This window comes from Arachis ipaensis, chromosome B06 (assembly GCF_000816755.2).
Source record: "Arachis ipaensis cultivar K30076 chromosome B06, Araip1.1, whole genome shotgun sequence".
In the NCBI taxonomy this organism is placed as follows: domain Eukaryota; kingdom Viridiplantae; phylum Streptophyta; class Magnoliopsida; order Fabales; family Fabaceae; genus Arachis; species Arachis ipaensis.
This window is the reverse complement of record NC_029790.2, coordinates 117,226,269-117,244,811: the sequence shown is the minus strand read 5'-3', so window position 1 is coordinate 117,244,811 and position 18,543 is coordinate 117,226,269. Positions and strand designations below refer to the sequence as shown.

The 18,543-nt window shown below is 33.9% G+C and overlaps 2 long non-coding RNA genes across 2 annotated transcripts in view; one reads left to right on the top strand and one right to left on the bottom strand.

Moving 5' to 3' along the window:
- On the top strand, positions 16,256-17,861 carry LOC110263507. Its single transcript, XR_002349290.1, has 2 exons — positions 16,256-16,317; positions 17,716-17,861. It is a non-coding gene; the product is annotated as an uncharacterized LOC110263507 (long non-coding RNA).
- The window catches only part of LOC110263508, a 24,930-nt gene continuing 23,264 nt past the window's right edge, over positions 16,878-18,543 (bottom strand). Inside the window, exon 4 of the long non-coding RNA XR_002349291.1 lies at positions 16,878-17,208. This is a non-coding gene — a long non-coding RNA (uncharacterized LOC110263508). The remainder of the gene's footprint in view (positions 17,209-18,543) is intronic.

The following is an 18,543-nucleotide window of genomic DNA, read 5'->3' as shown; positions in this document are numbered from 1 at the left end:
AACATTCTTGCGTTCTAATCCAAAGTCAAGACCATCAATGCAGCAAGTGGCGCACGAGCTTTCTACTTCTAAACAGTCACTGTCGTTGCTTTTCGCTGAGATTACAATTCATCAATTGATAGCATAATCTTCGGGGAGATAGCAATAGTGAAATAACTGCTGATTAGAAGATGAATAAGGTAAGAAATTGTTATTATTGAAGCAATATTTTTTTCTATTTAGAACTTTAATGGTTTGCTAAATACAATGATCATATAATCATTAATTCATTACTATATGCGTGAGGTTAAGTACATGGTTAAGGCTTACCATGTATTTCCTTTGATCTATCCATTTTTCGCACAAAGTTCTTTAATTTTCTTTTTAGTTCAATTTTTATTTAGCTTACATCCAATGTTAACATCTTGGTTATTCTTTCCATCTTTTTTTGTTTTTTTTTTAATTTTTGATATGTTTTTATGTCTTTTATAATTAGAATAATCAATATTATAAAATATTTTTAAGCTATTAATACTCATAACAAACATATAATTTGATGGTGTCACTGCGGTCTATTACATGTGGCTGGCTTTGATGATGATGATAGGAATTCTTGATTCTCTTTGTGATGTAACCCTAACCATTAACATGTTAGACGGGATTGATCCTATCTTCCATGCTAAACTGTATCCGTTTTGGTTAAGTTGACATCTGTTAAGTGGAAACATTCCCTCAAAAATTGGTTATGTTAAGAAATTTGATATGAGCCACAACCTTCTTAGTGGTAGTGTACGCTTTTTGTCCATTAAGGATGGTCCTTATATTCTTGGGACAAAATCTTTTTTTTATCAAGTTTGGATCTTAGCTACAATAATCTCACAGGGAATTTACCTATAGAACTTGCAAGCATACCTCATATAAATTTGTCATTCAATTTTTTTGAGTGTCCACAAGGCTGCAAGAATTTTTATGCAAAATCAATGATTGGAAATACTCCATTGTCTGTCAACTCTTCTATTAAAGATCAAAACACAGAAAAATCAGGGCACCTAGGTATAATTGCTCTTCCTATTAGTTGTTTCTTCCTCCATGTCATTTTTGTGGGTATATTTTGTTTTACTCGACGCACCAAGAAGGTTAAAGTTTAACCAAGTTCAGAAAAGAATAGAGACTTATTTTTCCTATGGAACTATGATGGAAAAATTGCATTTGAAGACATCATCGAAGCAACACAGGATTTTGACATCATATACTGCATAGCAACTGGTACTTATGACAATGTGTACAGAGTGCAACTTTCAAATGGCAAAATTTTTGCATAGAAGAAACTTCACTAAAGGGAGTCACAAAATCCATCTTTTGACAAAAGCTTACGAAATGAGGTAAAGATGTTGTCACAAATCCGTCACAGAAACATTGTCAAGCTCCATGGATTTTGTCTCCACCATCGGTGCATGTTTTTGGTATACGAATACATGGGAAGAGGAAGCTTATTTTATGCCTTGAACATGGATGATGAAGAAGCTAAGGAGTTAAGTTGGAGCAAGAGGGTGGATATCATTAGCGGAACAGTTAATGGATTGTCTTACATGCATCATGATTGTTTTTCGCAAATAGTTCACAAAGATGTAACAAGCAACAAAATTTTTTTGAACTCAGAGTTGAGTGTTGTTGTCTCAGACTTTGGAAATGCTAGACTTCCTGATCCTGATTCTTCAAATCAGACATTACAAGTTGGAACATATGGGTACTTTGCACCAGGTAAACTTTTCTTAAAAAATCTTTGAATGCTTTTAGTAAATAGATTTATCAATTCTTGGATGAATGAAATGAATTTCATTGAGATTATTCTTTATTCGTTGTGCAGAGTTGGCTCATACAATGACTGTGACAGAAAAGTGTGACGTCTATAGTTTTGGAGTGGTGGCATTGGAAAATTTAATGGGAGGCACCCAAGAGAGCTAATCTCATCTTTGCTAGATGACACTTCTAACAAAAACATAATGGTAAAAGATCTCTTGGATCCATGCATCCGTTTATCATTAAGTCAAAAACAAACTCAAGATATAGCTCATGTAGTAACACTGGCATTAACATGCTTGCGTTCTAATCCAAAGTCAAGATCATCAATGCATCAAGTGACACACGAGCTTTCTACTTCTAAACAGTCACTGTCGTTACTTTTTGCTGAGATTACAATTCATCAATTGATAGCATAATCTTCGGGGAGACAGCAATAGTGTGATAACTGCTGATTAAAAGATGAATAAGGTAAGAAATTGTTATTATTGAAGCAATTTTTTTTCTATTTAGAACTTTAATGCTTTGCTAAATACAATGAACATATAAACATTAATTCTTTACTATATGCGTGAGGTTAAGGACATGGTTAAGACTTACCATGTATTTCCTTTGATCTATTCAATTTTCTCACAAAGTTCTTTAATTTTCTTTTTAGTTCAATTTTTATTAAACTTACATCCAATGTTAACATCTTGGTTATTCCTTTCATCCTTTTTTTGTTTTTTTTTTATTTAAATTTTTGATATGTTTTTATGTCTTTTATAATTAGAATAATCAATATTATAAAATATTTTTAAGCTATTCATACTCATAACAAACATATAATTTGATGGTGTCACTGCGGTCTATTACATGTGGCTAGCTTTGATGATGATGATAGGAATTCTTGATTCTCTTTGTGATGTAACCCTAACCATTAACATGTTAGACGGGATTGATCCCATCTTCCATGCTAAACTGTATCCGTTTTGGTGAAGTTGACATTTGTTAAGTGGAAACATTCCCTCAATAATTGGTTATGTTAAGAAATTTGATATGAGCCACAATCTTCTTAGTCGTAGTGTACCCTTTTTGTCCATTAAGGATGGTCCTTATATTCTTGGGACAAAATCTTTTTTTTATCAAGTTTGGATCTTAGCTACAATAATTTCACAGGGAATTTACCTATAGAACTTGCAAGCATACCTCATATAAATTTGTCATTCAAGTTTTTTGAGTGTCCACAAGGCTGCAAGAATTTTTATGCAAAATCAATGATTGAAAATACTCCATTGTCTGTCAACTCTTCTATTAAAGATCAAAACACAGAAAAATCAGGGCACCTAGGTATAATTGCTCTTCCTATTAGTTGTTTCTTCCTCCATGTCATTTTTGTGGGTATATTTTGTTTTACTCGGCGCACCAAGAAGGTTAAAGTTTAACCAAGTTCAGAAAAGAATAGAGACTTATTTTTCCTATGGAACTATGATGGAAAAATTGCATTTGAAGACATCATCGAAGCAACACAGGATTTTGACATCAGATACTGCATAGCAACTGGTACTTATGACTATGTGTACAAAGTGCAACTTTCAAAAGGAAAAATTTTTGCATTGAAGAAACTTCACTGAAGGGAGTCACAAAATCCATCTTTTAACAAGAGCTTCTGAAACAAGGTAAAGATGTTGTTCCAAATCCGTCACACAAACATTGTCAAGCTCCATGGATTTTGTCTCCACCATCGGTGCATGTTTTTGGTATACGAATACATGGAAAGAGGAAGCTTATTTTATGCCTTGAACATGAATGATGAAAAAGCTAAGGAGTTAAGTTGGAGCAAGAGGGTGGATATCATTAGCGGAACAGCTAATGGACTGTCTCACAGGCATCATGATTGTTTCTCGCCAATAGTTCACAAAGATGTAACAAGCAACAACATTTTGTTGAACTCAGAGTTGCATGTTGTTGTCTCAGACTTTGGAAATGCTAGACTTCTTGATCCTGATTCTTCAAATCAGACATTACAAGTTGGAACATATGGGTACTTTGCACCAGGTAAACTTTTCTTTAAAAATCTTTGAATGCTTTTAGTAAATAGATTTATCGATTCTTGAATATATGAAATTTATTTCATTGAGATTATTCTTTATTCGTTGTGCAGAGTTGGCTCATACAATGACTGTGACAAAAAAGTGTGACGTCTATAATTTTGGAGTGGTGGCATTGGAAACTTTAATGGGAGGCACCCAAGAGAGCTAATCTCATCTTTGCTAGATGACACTTCTAATGAAAACATAATGGTAAAAGATCTCTTGGATCCACGCATCCGTTTATCATTAAGTCAAAAATAAACTCATGCTATAGCTCATGTAGTAACACTGGCATTAACATTCTTGCGTTCTAATCCAAAGTCAAGACCATCAATGCAGTAAGTGTCGCACGAGCTTTCTACTTCTAAACAGTCACTGTCGTTGCTTTTCGCTGAGATTACAATTCATCAATTGATAGCATAATTTTTGGGGAGATAGCAATAGTGTGATAACTGCTGATTAGAAGATGAATAAGGTGAGAAATTGTTATTATTGAAGCAATATTTTTTTTCTATTTAGAACTTTAATGCTTTGCTAAATACAATGAACATATAATCATTAATTCTTTGCTATATGTGTGAGGTTAAGGACATGGTTAAGGCTTACCATGTATTTCCTTTGATCTATCCAATTTTCTCACAAAGTTCTTTAATTTTCTTTTTAGTTCAATTTTTATTTATCTTACATCCAATGTTAACATCTTGGTTATTCTTTCCATCCTTTTTTGTTTTTTTTTTTTAATTTTTGATTTGTTTTTATGTCTTTTATAATTAGAATAATCAATAATACAAAATATTTTTAAGTCATTCAAACTCATAACAAACATATAATTTGATGGTGTCACTGCTGACTATTACATGCCGCTAGCTTTGATGATGATGATAGGAATTCTTGATTCACTTTGTTTTGTAAACCTATCGAATAACAAGCTTCAGGGTTTGATCCCATCTCCCATGCTAAATTGTATAGGTTTTGGTGAAGTTGACATCTGTTAAGTGGAAACTTTCCCTCAATAATTTGTTATGTTAAGAAATTTGATATGAGCCACAATCTTCTTAGTGGTAGTGTACCCTTTTTGTCCATTAAGGATGGTCCTTATATTCCTACCACTTTTTTTTTTTTTATCAATTTTGGATCTTAGCTACAATAATTTCACAAGGAATTTACCTATAGAACTTGCAAGCATACCTCATATAAATTTGTCATACAACTTTTTTTAGTGTCCACAAGGCTACAAGGATTTTTATGCAGAATCAATTATTGGTAATACTCCAATGTCTGTCAACTCTTCCGTTCAAGGTCAAAACACCAAAAAATCAAGGCACCTAGGTATAATTGCTCTTCCTATTAGTTGTTTCTTCCTCTTTGTCATTTTTATGGGTATATTTTGTTTTATTCGGTGCACCAAGAAGGTTAAAAATTTACCAAGTTCAGAAAAGAATAGAGACTTATTTTTCATATGGAATTATGAAGGTATAATTGCATTTGAAGACATTATCGAAGGAACACAGGATTTTGACATCAGATACTGCATAGCAACTGGGACTAATGATTATGTGTACAAAGCGCAAATTTCAAATGGAAAAATTTTTGCATTGAAGAAACTTCACTAAAGGGAGTCACAAAATCCATCTTTTGACATGAGCTTCCGAAACGAGGTAAAGATGTTGTCACAAATCCGTCACAGAAACATTGTCAAGCTCCATGGATTTTGTCTCCACCATCGGTGCATGTTTTTTGTATACGAATACATGGGAAGAGGAAGCTTATTTTATGCCTTGAATGTTGATGATGATGAAGCTAAGGAGTTAAGTTGGAGCAAGAGCGTGGATATCATTAGCGGAACAGCTAATGGATTGTCTTACATGCATCATGATTGTTTCCCGCCAATAGTTCACAAAGATGTAACAAGCAACAACACTTTGTTGAACTCAGAGTTGCATGTTGTTGTCTCAAACTTTGGAATTGCTAGACTTCTTGATCCTGATTCTTCAAATCAGACGTTACAAGTTGGAACATATGGGTACTTTGCACCAGGTAAAGTTTTCTTAAAAAAATCTTTGAATGCTTTTAGTAAATAGATTTATCAATTCTTGAATATATGAAATTAATTTCATTGAGATTATTCTTTATTCGTTGTGCAGAGTTGGCTCATACAATGGCTGTGACAGAAAAGTGTGACATCTATAGTTTTGGAGTGGTGGCATTGAAAACTTTAATGGGAGGCACCCAAGAGAGCTAATCTCATCTTTGCTAGATGACACTTCTAACAAAAACATAAAGACAAAAGATCTCTTGGATCCACGCATCCGTTTATCATTAAGTCAAAAAGAAACTCAAGCTATAGCTCATGTAGTAACACTGGCATTAACATGCTTACATTCTAATCCAAAGTCAAGACCATCAATGCAGCAAGTAGCACATGAGCTTTCTACTTCTAAACAGTCACTATCGTTACTTTTCGCTGAGATTACAATTCATCAGTTGATAGCATAGTCTTCGGGGAGATAGCAATAGTGAAATAACTGCTAATTAGAAGATGGATAAGGTAAGAAATTGCTTTTATTGAAGTAATATTTTTTTCTATTTAGAACTTTAATGCTTTGCTAAATACAATGAACGTATAATCATTAATTCATTACTATATGCGTGAGGTTAAGGACATGGTTAAGGCTTACCATGTATTTCCTTTGATCTATCCATTTTTCTCACAAAGTTCTTTAATTTTCTTTTTAGTTCAATTTTTGTTTAGCATACATCCAATGTTAACATCTTGGTTTTTCTTTCCATCCTTTTTTTGTTTTTATTTTTAATTTTTGATATGTTTTTATGTCTTTTATAATTAGAATAATCAATATTACAAAACATTTTTAAGCCATTCATACTCATAACAAACATATAATTTGATGGTGTCACTGTTGACTATTACATGTGGCTAGCTTTGATGATGATGATTGGAATTCTTAATACTCTTTGTGATGTAAACCTATCCAATAACAAGTTAGAGGGATTGATCCCATCTCCCATGCTAATTTATATCCGTTTTGGTGAAGTTGACATCTGTTAAGTGGAAACAATCCCTCAAAAATTGGTTATGTTAAGAAATTTGATACGAGCCACAATCTTCTTGGTGGTAGTGTACCCTTTTTGTCCGTTAAGGATGGTCCTTATATTCTTGGGACAAAATCTTTTTCTATCAAGTTTGGATCTTAGCTACAATAATCTCACAGGGAATTTACCTATAGAACTTGCAAGCATACCTCATATAAATTTGTCATTCAACTTTTTTAAGTGTCCATAAGACTGCAAGGATTTTTATGCAAAATCGATGATTTGTAATACTCCAATGTCTGTAAACTCTTCCGTTCAAGATCAAAACACGAAAAAATCAAGGCACGTAGGTGTAATTGCTCTTTCTATCAGTTGTTTCTTCCTCCTTGTCATTTTTGTGGGTATATTTTTTTTTATTCGGCGCACCAAGAAGGTTAAAGTTTAAACAAGTTCAGAACAGAATAGAGGCTTGTTTTTCATATGGAACTATGATGGTAAAATTTCATTTGAAGACATCATCGAAGCAACACAGAATTTTGACATCAGATACTGCATACCAACTGTTACTTATGACAATGTGTACAGAGCGCAACTTTCAAGTGGCAAAATTTTTGGATTGAAGAAACTTCACTAAAGGGAGTCACAAAATCCATCTTTTTACAAGAGCTTCCGAAACGAGGTAAAGATGTTGTCACAAATCCGTTACAGAAACATTGTCAAGCTCTATGGATTTTGTCTCTACCATCTGTGCATGTTTTTGGCATACGAATACATGGGAAGAGGAAGCTTATTTTATGCCTTGAACATGGATGATGAAGAGCTTAGGAGTTAAGTTGGAGCAAGAGGGTGGATATCATTAGCGGAACAGCTAATGGATTGTTTTACATGCATCATGATTGTTTTCCGCCAATAGTTCACAAAGATGTATCAAGAAACAACATTTTGTTGAACTCAGAGTTGCATGTTTTGTCTCAAACTTTGGAACTGCTAGACTTCTTGATCCTGATTCTTCAAATTAGACATTACAAGTTGGAACATATGGGTACTTTGCACCAGGTAAAGTTTTCTTAAAAAATCTTTGAATGCTTTTAGGAAATAGATTTATCAATTCTTGAATATATGAAATTAATTTTATTGAGATTATTCTTTATTCGTTATGCAGAGTTGGCTCATACAATGACTGTGACAGAAAAGTGTGATGTCTATAATTTTGGAGTGGTGGCATTGGAAACTTTAATGGGAGGCACCCAAGAGAGCTAATCTCATATTTGCTAGATGACATTGTTAGGAAATTATTTAATTTCCTAATTTATTTGTGGGCAATAGATATATTAATTATAATCACAAATTATACTATTTCAAATTAAATGACTTATATAATGGTGATCTCATTTATTGTTTTAAATGCTAAATTGAATAAGTCATTATTACTTTTGATTTGGAATTAAATGAGAATAAAACCAGATATTATCTTTTGTTCCTTAGATAATTATCTTTTGAATTTTAGATATATTATCTTTTGGACTTTAGATACTATTTTATTTGGGCTTAAGGGTTTAATGGGTGCCATGCTCAAATATAAATAGGCCTTCAGGGTTTCGGTCCCCAATACACCAAAGCCGCCTTTGTTGCTCTTTTTCCATCAAAAGAGTCACAATTCAGCCGCCAGGGATACAGAAGGCTTCGGTTGAGGAAGATCGAAAGAACCACAAGATCCAAATCCTTCCATCAATTTCTGACTCTTATGAGTAAAGTTACGCTTCCGCATTATGATATACTTTTGGTGATTCAATATGGATGATCTGGATTATTGAAATTAATTTATTCCAACAAGTGGTATCAGAGCCATCTATAATTGAGCCATTGAAAATATTAAGTTTTTTAATTTCACCGGATCAAAACATGTTTGCTTTGTTTGGATCGAATTCAATTTTGTGGATCCGGTGAATTCATTATTTATTTTAATGTGTATACATTGACCTTATGAATTGCAGTGCCTTCTTTATATGTATTGATTTATTTGTTAATGTATTTTGTACATGTGAATGTACTGCGCCTTTGATTTATGAGTAAAGCAACATATGTGTGTGGATAATGATCATGCACCTCTTCGCTATCTGTTTCATGGATTCGTTCTTTTTGGAGAAAATAGTGGTAATAAGTTGCCGATAATATATACGAAACTAATCGGCGTTTTAAATTTTTTTTATTAAGATTTAATTTTTTGTGCGGTTTAAGAAATTTTTTTTATTTAATTATTACATAAGGAAACTAGTAATAATTTGGATTATTATACCCACCTATTTTCTGAAGATTTGGTTTTAGAATAAATTGATTGAACATTATGCTATCAAAGTAGCCTCTTTTGTGAAAATTGATTTATTCAAAACATTAGGAATATGGTGATTTGTAATTCATGCGAATATTGGTCAGCCCAAAGGAAGGTCTATATTTGGCTGAATTACATATACATATTGATAGTAAATACATGTTTGGGTAACTAATTATGAATAAAGTAATGCTTATTATTTATGCGGACAATAATCGGCCCAAAGAAAGTTTATTGTTTGGCCAAATAATAAACATTCGTTTATTTTCTATTAATTATGCGATAAATAATCGGCCCAAAGGAAGGTTATTGTTTGGCCAATTAATAGAAAATATATACGGTAATAAATAGGTTGCGAAGTTTAAGTTTCCATGTGTGCATTTAGTCGGTCCAAAGAAAGGCTTAATGTGTGATAGAAATTTTGACAATATTTGATTATTGCAATGAGAGTTTCACTTACAGTTAATTTTTCTATCCAAAGATTGAAAATTAATGTTGTTCTAGATATCTCAATATGGATTTTTTTTCCCATTATTTAACTAATATTTACTACATGTTTATTTGTTCTAATCCAGAAACTATGGCTTTAGCTACCATTGTTTCTACACAAATTAGTAGTATTCATATGCTGAATGGTTCAAACTTTAAAGTTTGGAAGGATACCATCGATATTGTCCTCGGTTGTATGGATCTAGATATAGCTCTTCGAGAGGAGAAACTCACTTCCACTCCGGAAAATCTCAATGAGGTTAAAATAGAGAAGTGGGAGAGATCCAATCAAATGAGCATTATGATCATGAAACGCTCAATTCTTGAGACGTTTCGGGGCTCAATTACTGAGGGTAAAGATGCCAAACAGTTCCTAAAGGATGCTGAAAAATTCTTTACTAAGAATGAAAAGGCGGAGGCAAGTAGTCTTTTGAGCAAACTTGTCTCCATGAGGTATAAAGGTAGAGGGAACATAAGGGAGTACATTATGGAAATGTCTCATCTTGCTTCAAAATTGAAAGCACTAAACTTAGAGTTGTCTGAAGACTTACTCGTGCATTTCATTTTGATATCCCTTCCTGCACACTTTGGGCAATTCAAAGTGAGTTATAACACTCTGAAGGACACTTGGTCCTTAAATGAGCTTATATCTCACTGTGTGCAAGAAGAAGAGAGGCTACAGCAAGATAAGACTGAAAGTGCTCACATGGCTTTATCTTCTCATTATAAAAGGAAGCGTGATACTACTGCGGATGTGCCTTCTCAGCAGAAAAAGGCTAAGAAACAGGATCAAGTTTCAACCTGTTTCTTCTGTAAGAAGGTGGGACCATGAAGAAAGATTGTACCAAATATGCCACCTGGCGTGTAAAGAAGGGTATAATTCTTACTTTTGTTTGTTCTGAGGCTAGTTTAAGTTATGCACCTGTTGATACTTGGTGGGTAGATTCTGCTGCTACTACTCATGTAAGTGTTACTATGCAGGGTTGCCTGTGGAGCCGACCGCCAAGTGATGCTGAAAGATACATCTATGTGGCAGACGGCAATATAGTTGCAGTCGAAGCTATAGGAACCTTTAGATTATGTTCCACGAGTGAATTTTACTTGGATTTATTAGAGACATTTTATGTACCGTCATTTAGACGGAATTTGATTTCTGTTTCTCGTTTGGACAAATCAGGTTATTTTTGTTCGTTCGGAGACAATAAAGTCAGTCTCTTCTATAATTCAAATAATATTTACTCTGGTCATTTGGTGGATAATCTATATAGGCTTGAATTAAATTCCTATAATAATAAAATACTGCAAACAGGTATAAAACGAAAACTAAATGAGAATTCGGCATCATTATGGCACAAACGCCTAGGTCGCATCTCTAAACAGAGAATTCAGAGGCTCGTGTCGGATGGAATTCTTGGACCCCTAAATTTGGCAGACTTTGAAGTCTGCATTGAGTGCATAAAGGGGAAAAGGACAAACGAAAGGAAATTAGGTGCCGATAGAGCTAAAGATGTCTTAGAACTGATACATACCGATATATGTGGCCCATTCCCTACTGTCTCTTGGAATGGACAATGGTACTTTATTACGTTCATAGATGATTACTCTCGTTATGGGTATCTATATTTAATTCATGAAAAGTCCCAAGCCTTGGATGTTTTCAAGTCTTTCAAAGCTGAAGTTGAACTTCAACTTGGAAAGAAAATTAAAGCTGTCAAATTTGATCGTGGTGGAGAATACTACGGAAGATATGATAGTTCAGGTGAGCAACGTCCCAGGCCTTTTGCTCTTTTCCTAGAGGAGTGTGGTATTGTTCTGCAATACACCATGCCAGGCAAACCTAGCATGAATGGTGTTGCAGAGTGAAGGAACCGAACTCTTAAGGACATGGTGAGAAGTATGATTAGTCATTCTTCCTTGCCTGAATCACTCTAGGGAGAAGCTTTAAAGACCGCAGTGTACATCCTTAATAGGGTGCCAAGCAAAGCAGTTAACAAAACCCCATATGAAATTTGGACTGGGAAAAGGTCCAGTATAAAGCATTTGCATATTTGGGGATATCCAGCTGAGGCGCGACCTTATAGGCCGCATGAAAGAAAATTGGACTCAAGGACAATTAGTTGCTACTTTGTTAGTTACGCTGAGCGTTCACGGGGGTACAAGTTTTACAATCCTGCATCAAGGTCTATTTTTGAAACGAGAAATGCGAGATTTCTTGAGGATGTTGAGTTTGGGGGGGAAGGAAATATTAGGAATGTTGCTTTTGATGAGGATTCTATAACTGACAATGATCAGGACCTTGTGCCTATTATTGTTCAAGATACAGTTATAGTACAAGAGCACAATGAAAATCTTACTGTAGATCCAGTTACAGTACAAGAGAACAATGAGAATATTGTTGTTGCTCAAGATACTACTACAGTACCGGAAAATAATGAGAATCCTCCTCAACCCCAACCCATGCAGCAAGCTTAACAACCTCAAGAAGTGCCATTAAGGAGATCCATAAGAGAAAGGAGAAGTGCAATTTCGGATGAATATGTAGTCTATCTCCAAGAACATGAGGATGGCATTGGTTTGACAGAAAATGACCCAATCAATTTTCTTCAAGCTATGCAAAGTTCTAACTCTGAAAAGTGAATCGATGCCATGAAAGAAGAGATGAAGTCTATGAAAGACAATGATATTTGGGATCTCGTAGAATTACCTGAAGGTGTGAAACCAATTGGTTGTAAATGGATATTTAAAACCAAAAGGGATTCTAAGGGTAATATCGAGAGATATAATGCTCGTCTAGTCGCTAAAGGCTTTACTCAAAAAGAGGGCATAGACTATAAAGAGACTTTCTCTCCAGTATCATCGAAAGACTCTTTTAGAACCATAATGGCACTAGTAGCTCATTTTGACTTGGAGCTACATCAGATGGATGTAAAGACAGCGTTTCTCAATGGTGACATTGATAAAATGATGTATATGGTACAACCAGAAAAAATTGTATCATATGATTCAAAATCTATGGTTTGTAAGTTAAAGAAATCCATCTATGGTCTCAAACAAGCTTCCCGTCAATGGTATCACAAGTTTCATCAAGTCATTACCTCATACGGTTTTGAGGTGAATATCATAGATGAGTGTGTATACCGCAAGTTCAATGGGAGTAAATACATCTTTTTCGTCTTATATGTTGATGACATTCTACTTGCCAGTAACGATATAGGCTTGTTGCATGAAACTAAGAAATTTCTATCGAACAAATTCGAAATGAAAGATCTTGGTGATGCCTCTTTTGTATTAGGAATTGAGATACTAAGAGATCGTTCTCAAGGTATTCTTGGATTATCACAAAAGAACTATATCGAAAAGATTTTAAGTAGATATGGCATGAAAGGTTGTAGACCGATGGACACACCCATAGCTAAAGGAGACAAGTTCAGTCTTAAGCAATGCCCTAAAAATGATCTTGAGAGGACAGCAATGCATGATAAACCTTATGCATCAGCACTAGGGAGCTTAATGTATGCTCAAGTCTGCACACGTCCCGATATATCATTTATAGTGGGAGTATTGGGTAGATACTTGAGCAATCCGGGCATGGATCATTGGATAGCTGTTAAACGCGTAATGCGTTATCTGAAGAGAACAAAGGATTACATGCTTACTTATCGGAGATCAGAAAATTTGGAGATCATTGGGTATTCTGATTCCAATTTTGTGGGATGCCAAGACAGTAGACGCTCTACTTCAGGCTGTATCTTCATTTTGGCTGGAGGAGCTATTGCATGGAAGTCTAACAAACAGACTCTTATAGCTTCCTCAACAATGGAGGCAGAATATGTTGCTTACTTTGAGGCATCCAAACATGGCATATGGTTGCGAAACTTTGTCAATGAGCTTCATATAGTAGATGACATTGAAAAGCCATTAAAGATATTCTGTGACAACAAGTCAGTAGTTTTATATTCCAACAACAATATGAGCTTGACAAAATCGAAGCATATAGACATCAAGTTCTTAGTTGTCAAGGAGAAAATTCAAGAAAAACAGATTTCCATAGAACATATAGGAACAGAATATATGCTAGCAGACCCATTAACTAAGGGATTGATCCCTAAAATCTTTCATGAGCACACTGCTCGAATGGGAGTCAATATTTGTGATGCCTTGGTTTATTCTAACAAAAATATAATGGTAAAAGATCTCTTGGATCCACGCATCCCTTTATCATTAAGTCAAAAAGAAACTCAAGCTATAGCTCATGTTGTAACACTTGCATTAACATGCTTGCGTTCTAATCTAAAGTCAAGACCATCAATGCAGCAAGTGGCGCACGAGCTTTCTACTTTTAAACAGTCACTGTCGTTGCTTCTCGCTGGGATTACAATTCATCAATTGATAGCATAATCTTCGGGGAGATAGCAATAGTGAAATAACTGCTAATTAGAAGATGAATAAGGTAAGAAATTGTTATTATTAAAGCAATATTTTTTTCTATTTAGAACTTTAATGCTTTGCTAAATACAATGAACATATAAACATTAATTAATTACTATATGCGTGAGGTTAAGGACATGGTTAAGGCTTACCATGTATTTCCTTTGTTCTATCCATTTTTCTCACAAAGTTCTTTAATTTTCTTTTTAGTTCAATTTTTATTTAGCTTACATCCAATGTTAACATCTTGGTTATTCTTCCCATCCTTTTTTGTTTTTTTTTTTTAATTTTTGATATGCTTTTATGTCTTTTATAATTAGAATAATCAATAATACAAAATATTTTTAATCCATTCATACTCATAACAAACATATAATTTGATGGTGTCACTGCTGACTATTACATGTGGCTAGCTTTGATGATGATGATAGGAATTCTTGATTCTCTTTGTGATGTAGACCTATCCAATAACAAGTTAGAGAGATTGATCCCATCTCCCGTGCTAAACTGTATCAGTTTTGGTGAAGTTGACATCTGTTAAGTGGAAACATTCCCTCAAAAATTGGTTATGTTAAGAAATTTGATATGAGCCACAATCTTCTTAGTGGTAGTGTACCCTTTTTGTCCATTAAGGATAGTCCTTATATTCTTGGGACAAAATCTTTTTTTATCAAGTTTGGATCTTAGCTACAATGATCTCCCAGGGAATTTACCTATAGCACTTGCAAGCATACCTCATATAAATTTGTCATTCAACTTTTTTGAGTGTTCACAAGGCTGCAAGGATTTTTATGCAAAATCAATGATTGGTAATACTCCAATGTCTGTAAACTTTTCCGTTCAAGATCAAAACACTAAAAAATCAAGGCATCTAGGTGGGTATATTTTGTTTTATTCGGCGCACCAAGAGGGTTAAAGTTTAACCAAGTTCAGAAAAGAATAGCAACTTGTTTTTCATATGGAACTATGATGGTAAAATTGCATTTGAAGACATCATCGAAGCAACACAGGATTTTGACATCAAATACTGCATAGCAACTGGTGCTTATGACTATGTGTGCAGAGTGCAACTTTCAAATGGCAAAATTTTTGCATTGAAGAAACTAGGGGTGTTCATGGATCGGATTCGATCCGCATATGTGCGGTATTTATCCGAATCCGATCCGAAAATTGCGGATATGGATCCGATTCGCAAGGCTTTCGGATCGGATCGGATCGGATCCTTACACTAATCGGATCGGATTGCGGATTTTGTGTTGGTATCCGCATATCCGCGTATCCGCAAAAATAAAAAAATAAATAAATAAATATTTTTTTATGTTTTATTTCAACTAATAATTATCATATATGTTGTATTATTTTAATTTATTATTTAAGAAAAGTATGTTTAATATTATTTTAAGAGTAAACATATTTAAAAGAATAGAAAAAATGAATTTCATTGATATTTTTTTAATAAAAATAAACTTTTAAAAATATTTTTGTGTTTTGCGAATATATCCGATATCCGATCCGCAAATATGCGGATCGGATCGAAATTTTGGCCATATCCGATCCAATCCGATCCGTGTGCAGCCCTAGAAGAAACTTCATTAAAGGGAGTCACAAAATCCATCTTTTGACAAGAGCTTCCGAAACGAGGTAAAGATGTTGTCACAAATCCGTCACAGAATCATTGTCAAGCTCCATGGATTTTGTCTCCACCATCAGTGCATATTTTTGGTATATGAATACATGGAAAGAGAAAGCTTATTTTATGCCTTGAACATGGATGATGAAGAAGCTAAGGAGTTAAGTTGGAGCAAGAGGGTAGATATCATTGGTGGAATAGCTAATGGATTGTCTTACATGCATCATGATTGTTTCCCGCCAATAGTTCACAAAGATGTTACAAGCAACAACATTTTGTTGAACTCAAAGTTGGATGTTGTTGTCTCAGACTTTGGAACTGCTAGACTTCTTAATCCTGTTCTTCAAATCAGATATTACAAGTTGGAACATATGGATACTTTGCACCAGGTAAAGTTTTTTTAAAAAATCTTTGAATGCTTTTAGTAAATAGAATTATCAATTCTTGAATATATGAAATTAATTTCATTGAGATTATTCTTTATTTGTTACGCCAGCTCTCCGTTTCCAGCGCCGTCATCCTTCCTTGCATTTGAATCTGTAATTGAGCCTCTGTTTGATTTTGATTCTGATCTGTTTTTATTCTGAACTTTTTTTATTCTGATTGTTGGTTTGATTCTGATTTATTTTTATTCTTCCGTCGTCCTCCCTATTGTTGATTCTGATTTGTTCTTTGGTTGGGTTGTTAATTTTATTTTTTTTACTTTGAACTTTTTGTTCTGGTTTTTTTATTAGTTGCCAAATCAGAAGGTACAATTTAGTATTACTGTTATGGCTGATTTGGATTTGCTGAGGAAGATTCAAGATTTATTATCCCTCTCTTGAGTTGAATGAAGTTTTTGTCAAAGTTAAAAGAATGTATCTGAGCAATTGCAACATGCATTGTTACTATTACACACAGCAATTTGATGATTTGTTTGATCTTTGTTGCCTGTGTTGGTATGTGTTGATGGCCTGGAGTTTTGAGCTATTTGTTAGATATGAGTTTAGATTGTGATAAATTTTGATAATTGTTATGTTTTGAGAAAGTTTAGCTCAGTGATTACGATGAGCTTAATTGCAGAAGAGGTCTTGCTACTTTGTTGAATTTTGAGGTATACATACTTGCTTCTCTCGCTGTCTTTGTCTGTCTCTCCTTCTGCAACCATTGTCTCTTTTATAGTGATATCTGATATGTGGTCAAATTGCTTCTCTTTAATATCATGGTTACTAAAATTCAATTAATCTTTCCCCTAATCTGATGAGAACTCGATCAACCAAATTGGATTTCAATAGAACAGTTACATAAATATAAAGACATAGAATTGAAACTGAAATTGAAATTTATAATCAGACATGGAATTACAATCGACAGATTTGAAAAAGAAATAATAAACGGGGATACTTATCCCCTTATATAACCTACATGCTTGTTACATAGATCTAGAGAAACTTACAGTATATGCTTAATCGAACTAAACAGCCCTAATAAAATCTATGACAAAGAAGGGGTTTTAACTTTTAACAAGAGTAATTGTAGTGAGAACATGTATGTAGTGAAGCTATGCGAACTCTGATTCAAGTAATTCAACCGTGAACTGAAATGGTGATATAGTGATATAGTTTTTTTGTGAACTGTGAAGTGTGAACTGATATAGTGATATAGTGATTAAATAAATAATTGAATATTGTTCTTGCTATTTTAATTTTCAGTTTTGATTGATCTTATTAACTTGTTAATTTGATAAATTATTGTTTTGGTGTTGTTCTTGACCTTTTGACTTTTATATTGTGTTTTGCTGTTGTTGATTTAATAAATTGTTCATTGAGTGGAAGATGAAAATTTGCCATGATAAACTTACTCTTGCCATGTTAAACCTGTCATGTTAAACCTACTCAATTCATTTCATTATTGGCATTCATAACAAGGCCTCTCATCTCCTCTGGTTGTTCTGTTAGGCATATCCACAAACAAGTCTCGCAAGCCACAAGGGTTTACATAAGTGAGGGATTAATGTAGCAAAACTGCAGCAAGTTATAGCGGATTTTGATGATTGATGATAAACTTAGATGTTGTCATTTTATGTTTGGTTGGTTGTTTTTGTTATTTGATTTTTGAGTATGTATTTGAATGAGATTATAACATTTTGGTTTATGTAGTACTTTTAATTTGGATGATATTTTAAAATTTATATTAGACTATAATTATGTTTTAGTGTGTTTATTTATATTTTATTTATTATTTTATTATAAAACGGTTTTTTCGGTTCAACTACAGTCAAACCGGTTGAACCTATAAACCAGTAAACTAGTAACTAAAACGGTTCGATGACCGGTTCGATTTTCAGAACCTTGGTTTTGAGATACAAAAATATTTTTCCTTCTTTTAGTATAATACATAAATAAATACTTTTTATTCGTTCACGTATCAATGGTTCTATAACTAAATCCATGCAAGGGTCTGCAGAATTTCGTTATAAAAATTCTATATTTTGCTAAAAAAAATATATTACCATAAAATTACTGAGATTATTCCCCTGAAGTGATTCGCATAAGTCAGAATGAAATACAAACAAAAGAGAAGAGCATTGGTTATTCCGAAACTCAGAAGGGGCAACTAGTGTTGTTAGAACCGGACCGACTCATCCGGTCGGATCAAAAATCGGCGAACCAGTGGCAGTCACAAGGTTGGTCTGGTTGAGTAATCTGATCGTATAAAAAAAGAACCGGTATGGCTTAGTTAGACCGTCCGGTTTTGACAAAAAACCAGAGAACCGGCGGATTTGA